The sequence below is a fragment of the Tachysurus fulvidraco genome, chromosome 4 (genome assembly GCF_022655615.1).
Source record: "Tachysurus fulvidraco isolate hzauxx_2018 chromosome 4, HZAU_PFXX_2.0, whole genome shotgun sequence".
Classification (NCBI taxonomy): Eukaryota; Metazoa; Chordata; class Actinopteri; order Siluriformes; family Bagridae; genus Tachysurus; species Tachysurus fulvidraco.
Genome location: NC_062521.1, coordinates 20,873,995 through 20,893,739, shown reverse-complemented (window position 1 = coordinate 20,893,739; position 19,745 = coordinate 20,873,995). Strand labels below are relative to the sequence as shown.

The following is a 19,745-nucleotide window of genomic DNA, read 5'->3' as shown; positions in this document are numbered from 1 at the left end:
GAACATAGCTGCTCTAGATTCAGCAGTATTCTGCAGCTTTGAGAGAACAAAACCTGACCTCTGACCAGATAAATCTTTACACACTGCTTAGACTGCATGAGTCTATAGTAATAATGTGTCTCGTTACCGACAGGGAGATAGTAAAACCATAAATACATCATGTTACATAATAGACTGCATAATAATTTACATCTATATTTGAACTTCAATTTAGATAGGGTTTAGATACTAAACCCTGTGTTAGACGTAGATCTCCAGGAGGTTAACCATAACAGAGAATCTGTTTATCACACGATGGCAGCACAGGAAACATATGGACTGCCTGTCTGCAAAAATTTCATGTGAAGGTATGCGTGTAGAGCGAAGGACGTTCCGTGAAAGTGTATTTAACTGAAAATGACTGCACATTCACTTGTTTTTTAAGCTACACAGGCATTATGCTTGATATACTGTATGTAAGTGATATATGATGCTCAGAGATAAAAATGTCTTAGATAGCTGGTGTGATGCAGAAAAACAGCCTTAGTAGTTACAAATGTGACCTAAAGGCAAGTACAGACAAGAAAAAAAAAAAGAAAAGAAAAGAAAAACACCACCCATTTGGCATCATGCCATCTGCATCTAGAATTTCGTAACTACAAATAGAACAATTCATCGAGTTAAAGGTGGGGTCTCCGTTGTTTGAGAAATGCTTCGGAAAACTGCGTTGGGCCGCCAAACAAAACAAAAACAAAACTAACGTGTAGCCAATGAGCAGAAAGGGGCGTGTCTTGTCAATATAGGCAGAGAGAGTGTTCAGTGCGCATGTATGACATTAGCAGAAAGCGGTTTTATCAATGACCCTGAGGATAAAAACAAAGGCTTGCGATAAGGCAAGAAGTAGGACGTGTTAATATAGGATCAGCTTTCCAGCGCTGGAGAGAACTGAACGTCGTCCGTGTGAAATGGAGCTAAACCTTACACGGTACAACACACAGTACCACAAAAACACATATGTATTACCATAGTGTTACTCATTGAGTTCATTTATTGATAAAAATAAACCAGGGGGGCACGGTGGCTTGGTGGGGGGCACGGTGGCTTGGTGGGGGGCACGGTGGCTTGGTGGGTAGCACGTTCGCCTCACACCTCCAGGGTCGGGGTTCGATTCCCGCCTCCGCCTTGTGTGTGCGGAGTTTGCATGTTCTCCCCGTGCCTCGGGGGTTTCCTCCGGGTACTCCGGTTTCCTCCCCCAGTCCAAAGACATGCATGGTAGGTTAATTGGCATCTCTGGAAAATTGTCCGTAGTGTGTGAATGCGTGAGTTAATGAGTGTGTGTGTGCCCTGCGATGGGTTGTCACTCCGTCCAGGGTCTATCCTGCCTTGATGCCCGATGACGCCTGAGATAGGCACAGGCTCCCCGTGACCCGAGAAGTTCGGATAAAGCGGTAGAAAATGAATGAATGAATGAATGAATGAATGAATAAAAATATACCCTCGGTCAGCTGCCCCAGCAGGTTCCACCATAATACTTGTCTGGGTTATACTTGGGTTATATTTGTCTGGTGTATGTGTGGAGCGGAGCGATCAATACAGGGGTGGGACCCATTTGGGTTAGGGGCGTGTTTGTTTTGGTGATTTCAAATGTCAACATTGGCTTTCAAACAACGAAAACCCCACCTTTAATATCCGGGCAAAGAGGATCCATCTCATGTTTTCTATTTAATCCTATTGGAAGTGGCTGCAAGCTGCTGATGCCTTTTTCCCCTCCAAAGAAGCCAAGTGTTTCGAGAAGATTTTTAGAATAGTACAGAGTGACATTAAGAGCTTTTATAATACCACAGTGCAATTTATTGCTCAAATCGGACTTGTCGGAAGGCATTATTTTTGTACATAGCTCCAGCTGTAACATGAACAACAGGTTAATTAACGTGCTTCCGTCTTATACGATCTTGTTTCTATACAAATAGCTCATACACAGGAAACGTGTATGGCAGGAGCTAAAGATAATCTACAATTAATATAAAACTACAATTAATATAAAAATCCGATTCAAGTACGGATGATGTGGCGTTTTTTTTTTGGGAGAGATTTTATTTAGAAAGAAGAAAATAGTCCTGGTTGTAAGGTACATCTAAAGAGTCACTGCTTTCTAGCTTAAAAAACCTTCGGGACAAATGAGAGCGAATATTTTACGGTTTCATTTATCATAGAAAAAAAATATAATCACACAATTCACAGCTTTACAGTTGTGGTATAAGTGGAATAACACTTTATCCCATATATTGTAATATCACATAACAGCAATATCTGTCATGTCTTATTTCTTACTTCATCATCTGACCAAATCAGGGAGACAAAAACAAAGTCGTAAAGATGGAGCATCAGTAGATGAATTTGTTTCTGTCCTCTTTGGTACAATGTGCGTCGGTCACTGTAGCGTGCAGCAGTGTAAAGCCCGTCTCTGATAACGTTAATACGTTTAAACTTTGCTGTTAATCAATCTAGAAAAAAAAAAAAAAAGCTTAACTAGAATGAGATGCAGTTGAAAGGCAGGGAGCAGTCACAGTGTCGTCATGGTTACACCGTCCATGTACAGCGTATGAACCTCTTTTTTCATATCAGCACAAAGGGCACATCGACCAGTGCATTCAGGGGGAAAATGGCAAGTGTGAAGGCAGCATGAGTCACGTTTTTTTTTCTATGGCACCACATTTGGGTAGGCGCTGTCACAGAGGTATGAAAAAGTGAGAGAGAAAGATGACCGATGCAGAGCCACAGGTGTGAGAGGCATTAGGAGTTGGAGGCGCTCACGTTCATCACGGGTTGTGCACCATACGAGTTTCGTCGGGAGGTACTCCTGGCAAATAAGCCTCACTAATTACATCATGAAAGATGAAAACAATGACAACTCCTCTTGTCGGCAAAGATTGCTACAGGGTTCAATACAAATATAAAAAAAAAAAAAACAGCATTTAATTGCCTCGCAGGAACCACAAATTAGACTAAGCTTCTAAGCTCCTAAAAGACGTTCTAATTTACATGCAAATTCACTCTTTTAGGTCTGTGTGCATACTGTTTACAAATACATATTTATCTTCATCTAGTTGAGCTAAGGCACAGGGGGGTGGTTTCCTCCATAAACAGAGCCATAAACATGAACAAAAATAAGAGGGGGGGAAACAGACTAGAGCAACTCTCACCTGCACCCTGGGGTCAAGCCCTCACTACCCAAAGAGCGGAGAGTGTTGATCACAAAATATTCCACAAGGCTCCTTTTCGCCCTGCCGTTCACCTCCCACTTCTTCTTCTTATTATTAAGAATTATTATTAAACATTGAAAGCTATTAAAAACTCTCAGTACAAGTTGTTACCAGGCCAAATATGGATAAAATGGAAAAATGCTTTCTCTGTGTCTATAATCAACATCACGAACCTTTCTGATGGCGTAGGGACACTCCGATGGTCCGTTATTGCTTTCTATCGTACACGGTAAGCATTAAAAAAAAAAGTATTATCGTATTAATGTTCACAGCTTGACAGGTTTGATTCCTTTTTAATCTGCAGCACAAGTACACTAGCTAAAAAAAAGCTGGACATCTTTGTTAATTGTGGAAATTATAGCAGAAAAAACTAAATTGTGTGTGTTTTTTTTGTGACACAATCAACCTCGCTACACCTCTCACTCAGTGTGTGAATTCCTGTCAGAGTTTGACAGAGAAGTGGCAGGAATTTTTTTTTAAGGCCGTAGCTTTTTCTTCCAGCTTTATATCTTCCAGTCACTGGTTTTTAATGTAGCCTACACATGACATCGGTTTTATGACATCTTAAAATAACGTTTTGACATGGCACGGGTTGTGAAAGCTTCAATAAAATGTACATAGAAATCTGCAGCAGTTATGCAAGAATGTCTCGACACCTTGCGTAATCCGTGCCACAGGATAGTTTTCATAGCAAAGGAAGGTCCAAGCCAGTTTTGCCATGGTGTTCTTAATAATGAGAGTGTATGTACAATAGTAAACATCTGAGAACAGTCATTATAACTAAGGAATGATGGCAAAAAAAAAAAAAAGAGAGAGAGAGACAAACATAAATGAAGCAACGGGAGGTTACCCTTTCTGGTTAAAGCTGAATCGATGGTTAATCAGTGAAGCTGGTACTTCATTAAAATCCACTGCCTGAGTGAGTGTGTCACTGGCCACCTGGCACACTAGTAAGGGGCACGATGTTCACAGCCGTCCAGGATGTTATCAAAACTGGAGAGCGACGGCAGAGTGTAGGAGAGAAGGAAAAGGTCATAGGCTTAGGAGAAGTATGTGCTGTGAACAGAAGGGCAAATGGGGATATACCAGCACTGAGCATTTGGGAGAGAAGAATGTAACACAAAAGCCAGCTGTAAAAGCACTGATGACAGGCCCTTATATGAGTGCTTATGTAGAAGAAGAGAGGCAGATTTTGTCCAAAAGGTGCTAGAGTTTTTCTGCCTTGAGGGTAATCCTCTCTCGCCCACATCACCGTGGTTGTTTAGACAATAAACCAACAGCATCTGCAGCAGGCCACCCACTGTGCACACGTGTGTGTGTGTGTGTGTGTGTGTGTGTGTGTGTGTGTGTGTGTGTGCGTGTGTGTGTGTACACGAGTGTGTGTGTTTAAAATAGCTCACAGCACAATTTCTGACCACCTGTCTGGTTTCTTTCAGCGACCTCGCTAATATTATGACCTGTAGTGTGCAAATAAGACCTTCAGCACTTATGAGTTCATAGATCCACATGTCGTTCCACTGCAGATGCTAATGAGATGAGCTTAAGCACGAGAGCCTTTACCGCATTATCCGAGCAGAGAGATAACCCAGAGTGAGAGGCTGAACTACTGTACATTACCATAAAAAGCCAGTGGAGTGGAAATGGATGCAAGAAGGAGAGTGAGAGAGAGGTAATATAGTGCTGTTACCTCTGGCACTCACTAATGAGGTAACACTGAGCTCAAAGGCTACAGCCCATCTGCAAGATATGCCAGGAACCTTGGGCTATTGATTGACAGCGAGCTGACCTTCACAGACCAGACTGCTGGTCATTTGGGCATCGTGCCTCAAGGCTGCTGTATGCTCCCTTCCAAAAAAAAAAAAAAAAAAAAAAAAAAAAAAAAAAAAAGTACTCACAATGCAACAGCTGGCCAGTAGCAAATTTGCTGGTGTTGGTGGGAACCTGGACTCCCTCTCATCAAACATGTCCAAACTTTTTACATCTGGTAGTTTTTAAGGATTTGATTTACAAGCGAAAGCATTGATGGATGCAAAATGTTAATACAAAAATCATTAATTGAAGAGTAATTCAGGCAGAGACGATGCATTCATTTACTACCTTCACCTAAATAAATAAACAAATAAATAAACAAATAAATAAATAAGTTGACTGTCAGACAAATTTTGGAAAAAATCTAAGCAGTAATAAGCAACAATATATTCTAAGAACCTGTTTCTTTTTGGGAGAAACCTATAAACCTTTCAGGCTTTGTTTATTGGCTTCAGCTGAAGCATAAATAATACTTTACCTGAGGCTCATCTTTTAGTTCAGTAACCCTTGTCATCTATTAACTCGACTACAGCAACTGGCCTCCCAGCAAACAGTGTTAAAGTGCTGCAAATGGACCGAGGCACATCAATGCAACTGATCTTCAACCAGCCTAAACATGCACAAGCTACATCTCTCACCATTATAGCTCCCCGAACATTAAGTTCAAAGGCATAACGCTCATTATTCATGACTGCTGTTGAACAACATCCCCCAATAGAGCGATGCATTAAAGACCTTATGCTTCATCGCGTCCACTATGGTCTGCAATTGAAGGTTGTCATGAGATTCCTTTATTTTTATTTCATCTCAATATAACATTTATTTCATAGCTCATATAATCGCTCCCTGATGGTGGAATAAAAAAAATTAAAATAAAACAAAATAAATAAATAATAGTAAATGCATTCTTCCTAATCTTCTGTCCTGTTGCATGGCTGAAGAACATTTCTCTCCAATCCATTACACTGTTTATCACTGCACTGTTTCTGCACTGTAAGGTGCTGTATACATTTATGCCAAAAGCATTTCTGAGTGAATACACTGCTCAGATATCAGCACTGGACAGAGCGAACAAAGAAAGTCCATCAAGCTGAACATGACCTCCTGCCCGCCTCCTCTTAGATGTCTGCCTCAAGACAGCGGTCACATTTGCCCTCCTGTCCTGGCTGCAGCTTAATTTACTAGTCCCTGGGGACTAGGGGTCAACAAGGTCACAGACACAGACACCCACTGATTTATCCAGTCTTGCATTGAAAGATGTTATTTCATTTGAAACTCTTTTTAGTTGGCATGCCGAGTGATCATAGAGCGTTATATAAATGTATATATCTGATGCTGATTTCATGTGCCCAAAGCACTCACGTTCCACCCACTGATAACACTTGTTGAGTTTGGCAAAACTGGCTGTTCCCTGTTCGAGGTTGCCACAGCAAATCACGTGGTCCGCATATTAGATTTGGCACAGGTTTTACGCCGGATGCCCTTCCTGAGTTAACTCTTCAGTGGCTGGGTTAGATACCTGCCCGGGAATTCGAACCCGAGCCACGGCAATGAGAGTGCGGGATCCTGCCTGGGGCCTACATCCCCAGTCACTGTTCACCTTTTATTCTGTTCCCATTATAAGTGTTCTCTCATAATGTGTGCGTTAATGCAGGTTAGAGAATGTGTTCTCTGATCTCAAGCTGGGCTTTTTACACCACACTAACGCAACAGATGAATCACTTTCATTCTGACTGCCTGGAGGACGCCTGCACTATCTCCATATGATGGTAACTGGCCAAATGTGACTCCCCCACAACAACTGCTGTGGACACACACATACACACAAACAGACAGACACAGAGAGAGAGAGAGAGAGAGAGAGAGAGAGAGAGAGAGAGAGAGAGAGAGAGAGAGAGAGAGAGAGAGAGAGAGAGAGAGAGGTGACCAATCTGAACTCACACTTAGTGATGAAAGTGAAAACTTTCTCTATAGTGAAACTAGATCATGTCCTAGTTATCTAATTGTACTAGTTACATGTTAAGTTGTAAAAATATAAGAACTGTAAACTATGTAGAAATGCATTAAATATGATTATAAAATAATATCACTAGACTTGACCCAGCATTGGCCATGCTAATATTTGTGGGTGATGTGCTAGTCTTTACAGCAGTGCTCTGAGCTATAGTGTCTTTAAATTCGCAACTTAGCACTTTAGATGCTGAGGTCTGGCTACCAATCAGGTCAAACATCATGGAGTTATTATTTTCTGCTTACTATGCAGAAAATGTTTAAGACAGCTTTGTCCAACAGTCTGCAAAAACCATAAAAGTGTGTCACATGTTTCATTGCCTACTCTATGACACACCATGCTGTTATACATACAATAACAAACACCTAAACTTCATTTCTGTCAAAATTTATCGCACATCTGGAGTGTGTTATTCCACTTATACCACGGTGCCGACGGTTACGAAGTTTCTTTGTTTTTACTGAAGCACATGTGTCGGATTAGGAACGCACGTATTAGAAAGAGTGCGTTAATATAAACCCGTCGTTCGTGTTGCACATGGAAGCAGTGATACCGTCAGACCAAAACAATGCACTGTTTTTGACCAATCAGAGTTGAGCATTCAAAGGTGTTGTACTAAATGTATTATACTACCCTTTTAAATGTTTATCAGTATAATTGATTCTTTTTCAAAGAGACAGCACAGTGTTAAAAACATTCCACATTGCTGTTATCTTGCTGGTCATTATTCAAACTACATCACGTCAAAAACGAAGCTGTGATGATAAAGATGAGACAAACCCAAGTGCAGAGATTAAAAGAAAGACTCCTGATTGTGTAAGCTCCCGGTGTTGAGCCTGGACCTCAGTGCTGGACCCTTGAGCTCTAGGCTAAAATACTAACCTTTTACCAACAGCTCAGCATGTCGCAGCATGACTCTGTAACTAATCTGAAATTGGGTCAATCTGTATCCTGCTAGAGTGCACGAGATTTCTGGAGATTGCTGTATGATGACGCAAGATGAGGAAATTCTGCAAAATATCATTTAAAATTCAAAACAATGAATTTAAAAAACAAATAGCAGAACTATCCCACTGGACACTAACGCTACTGTCTGACTGAGTCTGACTGGTGGATTTTAATTGCATCACAGAAACAAAGCACATGTATGCAGCAGCTCAGCTTGTGACATACCTGTGAGAAGGATAAATCAATTCAGCATGGGCTATTGGGTAAAATATGCCTCCCAGGGCAGGAGAAAATAGGGACAACATGGTTAATTTGCAGATATGAGCTGTACGGCCCAGAGGACAAGCACTAGTAGTGACTGGAGAAACAGATTCATGGCCAAGCAATCAGTCCTCACATTAAGGGAAAAGCTGCAAGAATATAAGCAAAAAATCAGAAAGTAGAGTTGATAAAACCAATTAACACAGAATACTGCCTTGTGTGTGTGTGCGCGCGTGCACATTGCGTGTATACACACAACAGCATGTTCCAGTTGTCACTGCAGAACTTCTGCAATAAGTGTCTGTGTTAGTAAGACTCAATTAAGCTTCACTGAATTTAAACAAAAAACACTGCAAGCTTGCCGGCTGGTGTAAATCGAGCTGGTGTAACACGAGAGCGAGCCGTTTATAGATTCGGATTACTATTGACGAGGGGAACACAGACGCCAAGACAACACCATTGTTATTTTTAACAGCAACTCACAATGACAGCACAATAACGAAAGATGTTTATGCAGCGCCACAGACACGGAAGAAAGAAAATAGATAAAATCATCAATAAAAATTAGCATGTGTGACTTCATATATGTGCTTGTACACTGCTTGGGCAGGAACGGGTATGAACGCAGGCACACAGCGTACGAGGGATGAGAGAGGAGAGAAAAGGAAGAGGAAAAAGAGAGACACAGTCCAGTGGCCAATAACTGCGACCTCCTGTCACCAGCACCGTGTCACTGTGTTTTTTTTGGTTAGGAATTGGAACAGACTGCAAGCTGAAATGTTGAAAAAAAAATATATTAAAAAATACAACAGCAATGACAATGAAGCCACCTTCCCTGTCGAATGTGGTGTTTGTCCAAACCCCTCACCCTATTCTGCTTACAGTACATACTGCTAAGACACACAAAACAAACTGAACTACACGCAGCCTGCACCAATCGCGCCTCTCTCTGGCTACAATGCTAGTGCTGGCAAATCAATTGCAGGGGCTGTGTGTTGTTTATAAAACTGCAGGCTCAACACATAGAAGACATCTCCACTAGTACATGTGGGAGAAAATGAGAAAAAGGGGGAAAAAAAAGATATATATTGAAAGAAGCCCTGTTGTCTGTATTGTCTTGTTGGTTAGGCTTCCCACCCACCCCCAAACAAGCACGCCTCTTCCCTCCAATTAAAATTTCTTTGGCACGGTTTTTCTGGGTGATATCTTTTCACTCTGTCATTGGAAGGCCCTTCCTTTTTCCCCCCACTACCTCTGCTTGCCAGGCTTCTCAATTCATTCTAAGAGCGATTCCACCAAGCACACAAAAGTCCAAAAAGGATGCCAGAAGCAGAAACATTCCATCTTGCACACACGCGCGCACACACGCGCGCACACACACACACACACACGCGCAGACGGCGACAACTCTGACAACGAGTCTCATGCGAGGCCCTGGTGAATGCCAAGTCAAACACTGGGAGTCTGCAAGGAACAGGAAACATAATCTGCTTTAAAGATTCATAATGATTCATATGATTCATCAGGAATCTGTATTAATCTGATTAAAACAGGGAAACTGCAGTGACAATCTTGTATTCTGATGTTCCATATAACAGAATTTTCTTTCCCAAACTTACAATGCATGTTATTCCATTGATCCACTCCACACCCCAGTCCATATCCTCAAGCATACTGTGTGTGTGTGTGTAGCTGTTTCTCCAGCCTATATGTAGCTGCCCTAATTAGAGCATAAAGAAAGAAGGAACACTTTAAAGAAGAATGCTCCTTTTTCATGGCAGGACTGCTGTTGGTCCCAAGTCGCACGACTGTCTAAAGCAAGAGTATTTAACTAAATTTTCCAATTAAATAAGGTTCATGACTGTATGCAGATGTCAGAAAACTTTTAATGCTTAATAATAAATAAATAAGACAATTTGAAGTGGCTGTTTTTGTTCCCTTGTGGCACTTTGTGTGTTTGCCTTTGACTAGAGCCATGGATTCGGTATTAATTTGCTGCAGTAAGAAATTGTGCATAGTTTCTGTCCACTTTTTTTTAAACCTATGCAGTCACTACAATACAGCAAAGAGGGTCCTTGAGAGTCCTGCATACAGACCCATCTGATGGCTTCTGCTCTATGGTTTCGTCCTGACGTGAAGACAGATCCTGTGGAAGCCAGAGCCGTGTTCGGCGAGTAGTATCAAGGGGTATAATTGGTCATGGTCTCTGTGTAAGGGACACTTTAAGAGCAACACTAGCCAACCATGGATATCTGTTAGATCATGTACAGAAAAGCACAGATCCAACACTCTGCTCTAAAAAGCAGGCAGCAGGCATTTGACACAGCAGCACTCGAAAAAGAATCCTACACCCCCACAAGAGACACTGAGCTCACAGGTTTGTAGTGCCGATGCTTGCTGCAGCAACAAAACCACAAACTGTACATGGGTACATGTCATATACATGCATGCTTTTTACCAACTCCAACTATTACGACCAAACACACACACTAAATATGTCCCTCTCTTTCTCTGTTACCTGAAAGCCGTGACCACAAATCCCACATCTCATTGTCATGTGGTTGACAGTGACATGACGTATGCAGGACCACTGCTGTCTGAATAAGACCGCATGCTGTCCCTACAAGACCACATGTGGAACAGCATGACCATTCAGTCATTGAGAAATCAAGATTTGTCACAGTGCCAACTAGCTTTCTCACACCTCGGCATCACCATTTTGACACTCAAATCAAAAGGGTACAACAGAGAGAGAGAGAGAGAGAGAGAGAGAGAGAGAGAGAGAGAGAGAGAGAGAGAGAGAGAGAGAGAAAGAGAAAAACACATTTCTGACAGCTCTACATCTGACTGAAGGAGCCACCAGTCATGCCGACTGTTGGTGCTGTACTCAGCACTTCTTCCTTCGCCATAGAGTTTGAGAGGCTAACGGTGCTGGTGTAAACATTACCACTCCATCTGTGCCTCTATTTCCCCTAAAACTCTATCTTTCGGTTCAGCTCACTCATGTTCATGTGCAGGCCAACATTTCAGACACAGACCTCCAGAAAAACACTCTGAAAACACCAAAAATAAAAATACCTGGGCTCAGTTAGCGCAGCAGATTTTCACTTTTATGCAATTTTGTCTAAGAAACACAAGATGCTCGGCATGATGTCTTTAATATTTTCCCCCCAGACAGCTGTATAATAACCATATAATTTCAAAGGGTTCATAGTAAAAATGGAATATCGGCATGCTACAGTTTCTGTATAACAATAAACAAACTAGATGCTGATGGTCATGTGGCATTTCCGATATGGCACCGGAGATAGAAGACTCGAGAGTCAATTAAGATGTTATAGAAAAGATGTAAAAATATAGTACGAAGCAAAATGTCATTAACGTGAATTAAGGTGCGGCATTTAAATGATTAAGATCTTTAAACAGGGTGTACCCATGTACCATGAAAAAAACATCAACATGAACTTCTGACATATTGCAGGAATGTGTAAATACGTTTAGAAACTAAACATGGCCAAGTTAGTGTGGAAGAACTCGAGTGGCTTGCACAGAGCCCTGACCTCAACCCTACTGAACGCCACTGGAATAAAGGGGAACTCCAAATGAACCCAAAACCTCTTTAGCTGACAATAAGGTCTTCTTTCATTAATGTACTTGTGATTCAGCCTAAAAGGGCACAAATCCCCAAGGCCACATTAGTTAATCTAGTAAAAAATGAAGGCTGTTACAGCAGCAAATTAGCATCAAGTCCAAATGAATGCCTATGGATATGAAATGAGATGTTCAAGGGTAGAACAGGGATTAAAAATCAGGTGTCCTTGGTGTACTTCTTGCTCATATTTGTTGATGCTGATCCACATCACTGAAATGACATGTTGCATGCTTGAGATTTACTCTATGTATTTTGGGAATATACATGTCCATTCTCCCCAAGAGAGATAAGACGTCATTAACAAAGAGGGAATGAGAAAGAACAGATCAGAGACTCTGGTTAAGTTCAATGTTTAGGCTCTGACGAATTAGCAGACTAGAGGTCTGAGTGGCTCTACAAAAAAAAAAAACAAAAAAAAAAAAAAACACATTCAACAACTGGCAACGAGACGGGACTGATGTGAGATACCAGACAAATAACAGCAAATCAAGTTAGCCTTTATCGCAGCCAACCTTATCGCTGTTTGCTGATTGTCTCTCTGTCCCCTGCACCTTTCAAAAAAACAGACAGCAGCCATAATAAGAACAATGTTTACTGCAGAGTGATTAAGGGCAATAAACTTTTGTGTTGCTCAGGTAAGAGTAAGTGCAATTTCAGGGAGAAGACAAAGTAGCAGTGATGTTTGGGGCTTGTAGAGAGCACTGGCATCTCCCTAAAGGTCCACACACATTGTCAGAAAATAATTGTCAGAAAAGGCACTTTAATATACAGCACCGCCGCCGACAGAAAGCGATGGATCTCGTAGCTTTCAGCGCAGCTAAATTTTACTGTTAGTCAAAAAGCAATTTCAAAGAAATTTCAAAGAATTCCTACAAGCTCTCCGTTTAACATAACAGTGACCGAGCGAGGAGGGTGAAGGCCAGCACAAGCTTCCCCTGAAACACACAGCCAGCCGTGTGCATCTTTCTGCAGCTCATGCTGTGACACAGTGCAGCTGAATACGATTAGGGGAAAAAGCACGACCTGTCCTCCTCTGCCCATACTGTATGAGCTCACAGATGCCCAGAATCGCTTAGAGTTCCTCATGACTGAAAGAAGAGAGCAATACATTCATTCCCAATTAAAGTGCAGGGCTAATTACTCCCTCACACTCCCAGCTAATAAAAGGCTGCTTCATCGTCAGAACCGGAAGTGATTATAAGACGAATGTTTTACAGTTGCTTTAATTTCATTTCGATCTAAAGACAATTGCAGTCGATTGGATTAGATGTGATTGTTTAATTATATAATTTCATAACTACGGTCCTGATACTGAAGAACTGACACGCTTAGGATGAGCCAGGCATAAAAAAAAGTGTCATGTCAAAGTTATTCTTACTTCCTCTAAATCAAGGGTGTCAAACTCAAATTCACAGTGGGCCAAAATATAAAACTGAGATAAAGTCACGGGCCAAACTGAATATTTATTGAAAAATTAACTGCAACTGATATCTAACTTTTTCATATGGAAACAAACTTTAGTTTTGCTTAAATACAGGATTTGGAACAACCAGAGCTTGATATTACAAACACAAAAGAAATTAAATTTGAAATAAAAGACACATCAGTGGTGTTCATTTCGCAAACTTTGACTATACACTTTTTGACAAATTCTCCCTCATTAAAGGGCCAGGCAGATTTTGCGATCTCTGCTGCCACAGTAAGGCTTTACAGCCTTTACAGCTGCTTCACTTTTTGATTTAGCTTTCATGAACATAGTCTACCGGGAAACCAGACTTTTTTCATCTCCTCCGCCTTCTGGAGCTTCTGCTTTACGTCCAGGTCCTTATACTTCTCATAATGTTTCGTTTCATAGAGTCTTCTTATGTTATATTCTTTCGTTACAGACACGTTAGCTCTGTTAGCACACAAGACAAACAGGTCTGTCCTTTATATTCGTACATTACATTTGTCCATCTTTCATTTGGCCATTTTTGTGGAGGGTGGAATTAACTTGCCCGATGTGACTGTAACATGGTTGTTAACGACTGTCAACAGAGAATGAGGGGCGCTTGCTATTCGTGACTATGCGTCAATACAGTGGCAAGGCATTCTGGGATTTGTAGTATTAGCGGAGCATGCGGCTAGCCAGCTGTAATGCACATTTGATATGATCTCGCGGGCCAAATATAATTACACCGCGGGCCAAAGTTTGACACCCTGCTCTAAACGATTGTGGCATCTATGCACCATCTACGTACCTCGTGGAAACAGAAGCTGAATTGTTTTTAAATAATTAATCCCAAGGAGTCCAAAGTCTGAGAGAATTAATTATGAGTTTTAAGCGTAATTTACAGAGATGATCCTCCAAAGGTTTATTAACCTTCTTCCCCAGTGCGATCTCGTTCTGGGTTGAACTTAGGAAACATCACCCAACCCCTCATAAAGGTATCTGAGTATGTTCATACTTCACTGTGGTACAACAGCTGATCATGTCTGTCTGTTAAATCAACATAATCAGCATTTAACCTACCGTACCATGATCTGGAAATGGTTACGTTATCCAACATTTATTTAGATTTATTTTGTATGCAAGGTCTTTCCCTTGCATTCTCCCATCATAACCCCAACCACCCTGGGGACTATGATGCAACCACCGGGTTAAGAATCAGTGCACTTCACTTACGATATTTCCACAAAATTTCTATTAAAAAAAAAAAAATATATATATATATATATATATATATATATATATATATATAAAAAATATATATATATATATATATATATATATATATAAAAATTCTCAAAAATATTATCTTGCGTAAACTCGGATTAGCTGCTATAAAAGGTGACCTTAGACTGAGTTAAGAGGCTTTCTATTCTGCTCTTAGTAAAGGGTTGGATTTTCTTCTCCACCGCAATTCCACATAAAGCATAAAGGATAACACTTTGGCTGATAACTGCTAGTACATTTCTTTAACCCTTAAAAAAAACAAAACAAAAACCTGGTAGCTGTTTGAATGTCTGTCTGAACATTTCTACGAGAGTCAAAATACAAAGTTAAGCTCGTAGTCGAGTTACACAAGACCCCAGCTATACATACAGTGCTCCTGACTGATGACTAGGAAGATCAATAGACATATACTTCACTGAAAGAGTCACCGAGAGCATAAAATATCATGATCATCATCATTACGGCTGCAACACGTCTGAAAGATAAGGGATGTGCTTATTGTTTAGTCATCCATCTCAGCCATCACTACTGTCAGGACCTTAATGGAGACGCAGAGGAAACACTGACACAAGGCACAGAGTAAAACAAAAGAACAGAGACAATACAAAGGGTCGGGAAAAAGAAAAAGGCCACATACGTTCACACAAAAGGAGAAAGACACTAAAAAAAAAACACTTACATCGATATATGAAACGAAGGAGGGATGAGATGGTGACCCGTACGTCGTGCTGTGGACTGGGCTTCCTTTGGTCGGTCACTTAATCCGTCAACTTCTCCTCTAATTGTGCAAAAACGTGCAATAAATCCACGTTTCTGTAATGAGGACAGAAGAGATGGTAAGGTTAGGCTTTGACGAATGACTCACTGTGTAGTTGTGCCACAAGGTAGTCAATATTTGCTCTCTGCTTCATTTGGGAGTTGTGTGTATGTGTGTGTGGTCTTTTCTCCTAGACTCTGACCTACAGACAAACACATTGGGGTGAAGTGGGTAACACTGTATGTCAACTAAAAATCAACACCACCAGTCTTCCCAATTAGACATATTGAGGTCATTTTGTGCAGTTTGACCAAGCATGTGCTCACACACACACACACACACACACACAGAGACAGACCCAGGAGAGTGGAAATTGATTGAGGGGAGCGTGAGAGTGTGAGTGCGATCTGTCTGTGTTGGAATTCATGTCTAGTTAAAGCTCCCACGTACACACACACACACACACACACACACACACACACACACACACACACACACACACACACTACAAGCAGAATTCACTTATCAAAACACATTTTCCGGTGGTATAAAAAAGTTTCCAATGAAAGCAGGACGGACAGAAAGAATGTGCGAGCATGTGTGAAGACAGGGGTGTATAGAGAAAAGCTCTCAGGGAAAAAGACACCTCCAGGGTCAGCCTTCACAATACCCAGCTTGCATCTGCTGCTGGTGGGGGTGGGGGTGGAGGGTCAGAGAGGGATCTGGAGTAATGTCAGAAAACAGCAAAAAGGACACACAGGAGACTCCTTTGTACTTGTTGACGTGGAATGAGGTTTTAAAGTTTAATGGAGCTCAGGGAGACGGTAGATTTCTCCTCTGGGATGGCAAGCTAATAACATAAAAAATGTGAGGAGTCCAACGACCAATCAGACACACGGTGTCTCACACACACACACACACACAACACACAACACACACAACACACACACACACACAACACACACACACACACAACACACACACACACACAACACACACACACACACAAACAATAGAGACAGAGGCGGGGTTGGGAACAGGTCACAGCAAACCATCCACATGTGCAAATTCTAGATATCAGTCATAGCTAGACAAAATGGAAAAGCCAGGCATCTCATTTATCAGGCTAAAAAGAATGCTTCAAATTATTACCCAAGGTCTTGCAAACAGACACACACGCACGCACAGAGACACACACGCACGCACAGAGACACGCACGCACAGAGACACGCACGCACGCACAGAGACACACACGCACGCACAGACACACACGCACGCACAGACACACACGCACGCACAGAGACACACACGCACGCACGCACAGAGACACACAGAGACACACGCACGCACAGAGACACACAGACACACACGCACGCACAGAGACACACAGAGACACACACGCACGCACAGAGACACACAGACACACACGCACGCACAGAGACACACAGAGACACACACGCACGCACAGAGACACACAGAGACACACACGCACAGAGACACACAGACACACACGCACGCACAGAGACACACAGAGACACACACGCACGCACAGAGACACACAGAGACACACGCACGCACAGAGACACACAGAGACACACACGCACGCACAGAGACACACACGCACACACAGAGACATACACGCACACACAGAGACACACATACGCACGCACAGAGACAAACAAACGCACAGCACACACACAGCAATGTCAGAGCCCCAGTAAGAGCTATGTTCCACCCTCCAGTGCTTATCCTAATATTGATACTGAGGCTAAACAAACTAAAGCTATCAGAAGTCACAGAGCACCAGCACTAATACAGCTATCCTCCCCATTCGGTCTCTCTTCCTCGTCTTCACTCCAATCAGTCTCTCCTCTAACTATCTTATTCTCCTGCACAATGATCCGGTCCTCTCTGCTGCAGACAGGAGCTCGACTGCACACCTTCTTGACTGATTTCAGACCGATACTGAGTGTAGAGTGTAGCAGTTGAGCCACAGCGTCTTTGATTATCTGACCTGAAATCTTTTAGCCACAGAAGTGCCATGTTGATTAGATAAATGAGTAGAAATGGTGCCTATAAATCAGATATTAAAGCTTTAAACAGCTCGGGATCAATACGCTCTCAGCATCATGATGTCCACTAGTGCACTATTACGCTTTTTACCCTGTTGCTCCCATATTAAGACAGACACACAAAGGAATTCACCTGGCCACACACACACACACACACACACACATATCTAGGAATAAACTCTTCCTATGGATCTATGACCAATCAAGCTGGCTCAATAGGATTACTATCATGATGGCACCACACCCACGGACACTATTTTTACCCAAACTACGACAAATCTCCTTTTAGTAACAAGGAACGTCATTTTTTTTAGTCCTGTCTGTCGTGGACCAGCTGCATCCCATCGTGACTACGAAGATAAACCACTTAAATCTGAATTTGTCTCAGAAGCACCTTTTTTTGCATATTGTAAGCTGTCTGATATTCATTAGTGCGTTCTGATTCATGTAAGAACATCTGTGACTCAGTAAATTTGCCGTCAGATGAACTCATGCGAGGTTTGATCTGGTAAGCAATGCTGTTAAGTCCCTTTCCTGTCAACATCTCGTATCTTAACAGAAGCAAATAGCGAAAATATGTGTTATAACACACTTCATTATATTATAAACAAGCAGGAAAACAATGAATTATACATTTCCAAATGTATTATTATTATGGAAAGTATTTTTTCTTAGCTATATCTACTTTAGCCTTAAGTCTCACCGGAGAGATACTGTGGCTCTATACGAACGAGTCCGATACCACAACCAGACAGGAAACATCAGGGGATGGAGAAAGTATAGCACAGCTCCAAGTTCAATGACAGAAGAGAAGATTAGAAAATGATTATATTTATTGTGGTCTGTGCAGGGCCAGAGGCCTGCGGCTGCCCTGTCGGCTAGAGCCGACCGTTTCTCACTAGCTCATGAAAAGACTAGTGGACTGGGAAAAGCAACAGGAGAAATTCCCCTTAAAATGTAGCAGTCACAGTGACATGTTATTAGCTGAGCAGTGGCTCCAATCTGAGCCCGGGCCACGTGGGCTGACCGGGCACAGGAACAGGGAGGGGTGCACTCCATGCCACTGCCACTCACAGGACTGGCAACAAGCGTAAACATCTAGATATTCCCCAAGTATAAAGCAAGTGAGAATAGAGGAAGCAGACAAACACCCAAAAGGCAGCACTGTTTAAAAGTAGAGCACATTTTAATCCCATTCTTTGAGCAGATTGAGGAAGGAGTTCAACCTGACAGGCATCCGAGTGTCTGCTAGGCATCATAAGGAAGAGATAAGACCTGCAATTCTGAGATCCCCAAAGAAGCACTCATCATCGAGCATTTCATCATCCCCGATACAAAGGCAGAAGTGGAAGCACCGGAGACAGAGACAGAATCCTTTAAAAGCACAGCACTGTTCTCATCATCGCATCTCCTAATCCCAGCACCGCATCACTTTAGCTCAATTCAAACTCTGTGTGAAGCTGGACAATCACTGGCTTTTCAAAAAAACTAATCTGAACAGTGAGCTCGTCTCTTTGTTCCATGGTCATAATCTATCTGAATGTAATCTTTACAGAACTACAGTGCTCACTCTGAAGCACGCTGAAAGGTAAAACAAAGTGAGCATCCATGCCCTGTGAAACATCACCCCCTTGTATAACAAACTTTATGAGGCTATGAAAAGAGGGGATGTTTTTTCCCCTTGGATGCCAGACAGAACACAAGCGCCACCGTGTCCACCGTTGCCAGGAAGCTAAAATTTTTAAATAGATTTTAAGCACCTCAATAAATCCTTAAATGTACCAAGGCAAAAAAAAAAAGTTGTTGAAGTTTCAGTCCTTTAATGTAATGGAGAAGAGCCAAGATTAGCTTGTTTTTCCACTCACAAAGCTGAGTTTATCAGAGACTTCAAGTAACACTCAAACAGTGTTTTAAAAAATAAATAAATAAATACTGCAGAAACAATGCACGCAGAATGATAATGAGGTAGGAAGAAAAACGTGGGATTGTAAGGAGCAATCTATAAAGAAGTGTATTTGTAATGGTAATGAGGAAAATAAAATATAAAGAATATTACGACAAAAGCCCTAGTGTGCTTCGATGAGAAAGGTGGCTAGTTTTACTTCTGATGTGATCACTGCTTTATAATTAGTAGCTCTTCCTTTAAAAAAATTAAATAAATAATAATAATAATAGTATCGGACCAAAGAAACCAGTCTAGCTCGCTTGTTTTCGTTTTAAGCTCACAAGACCAAAGCGCCTGCACTCTCAGGACCTACAGGACTCAAGTTCACGTAT

At 41.7% G+C, this 19,745-nt stretch overlaps 1 protein-coding gene across 5 annotated transcripts in view; it reads right to left on the bottom strand.

Moving 5' to 3' along the window:
• The window catches only part of ndst2a (N-deacetylase/N-sulfotransferase (heparan glucosaminyl) 2a), a 106,287-nt gene that overhangs the window by 19,715 nt on the left and 66,827 nt on the right, over positions 1–19,745 (bottom strand). For 4 of the 5 annotated variants that reach the window (XM_047812378.1, XM_027174901.2, XM_047812380.1 and 1 more), the window contains one exon: positions 15,319–15,452. The exons of the other annotated variant lie outside the window; for it this stretch is intronic. The gene's annotated coding sequence lies outside the window, so the exon portion shown is untranslated. The remainder of the gene's footprint in view (positions 1–15,318; positions 15,453–19,745) is intronic. 5 annotated transcript variants of the gene reach the window in all.